Source organism: Pygoscelis adeliae, unplaced genomic scaffold (genome assembly GCF_000699105.1).
Source record: "Pygoscelis adeliae isolate BGI_AS28 unplaced genomic scaffold, ASM69910v1 Scaffold461, whole genome shotgun sequence".
In the NCBI taxonomy this organism is placed as follows: domain Eukaryota; kingdom Metazoa; phylum Chordata; class Aves; order Sphenisciformes; family Spheniscidae; genus Pygoscelis; species Pygoscelis adeliae.
In genome coordinates, this window is record NW_008824029.1 from 425,006 (window position 1) to 425,713 (window position 708).

The window sequence follows — 708 nt, forward strand, 5'->3', positions numbered from 1 at the left end:
CAGACCACGCCTGCCCCGCGTACCCCCCTCCTCGTCCCCATCCCCTCCGCACCATGCCAGGCTGCTCCGGCAGCGAAGGCACTGTCCTGCCCTTGCCCAGCCATGGGGGATGCTGCTGGGCACCGTGCGTTAGGCACCAGCACTGCCCAGCCCTGCCTGCGCCGAGTCAGAGGCAGCAACTGGGATTTCTTTTTTGGCATTTCCCAGTGGTTGGGTTGCTTTTTTTTTTGTTTGTTTGTTTGTTTTAAATCTGTGTTGATTCTCGTCTGTCCTTAAGTAGTCCCTGTGTCACCTGGGGGCAGTCCCCTTCGGGCCGGCTGCTCCGCGATCAATGCAGAGCTATTTGCACTATAGTAATACACACAATTGCACATATAAAATGAATTAATATTTATGGCGAGGGGTGCTGATTCCCTTCTAGTGATTGCATTGTCAGGGGTTGGGTTATATTTTTGGGTTGGGTTTTTGTTTTGTTCCTGTGACTGACTCATTCTTTCCTGTTCCCTTTTTTTCCCTTTGCCTAATGTTGTTGTTCAAAACGATGGTGCGTCATGTTACTATGAATTTCCCTGGATCTTAACGATGTGTGTTTTTATTAGCAAGCAGCCAGCAGGTGAATGGCATCCCTGGGACACCTCAGAGCCCTTCGGAGCTGCGGGCATGGAGGGTTTGCTCCCTGGGAGCATCCCTGCAGGCGGCAGAGCCAGC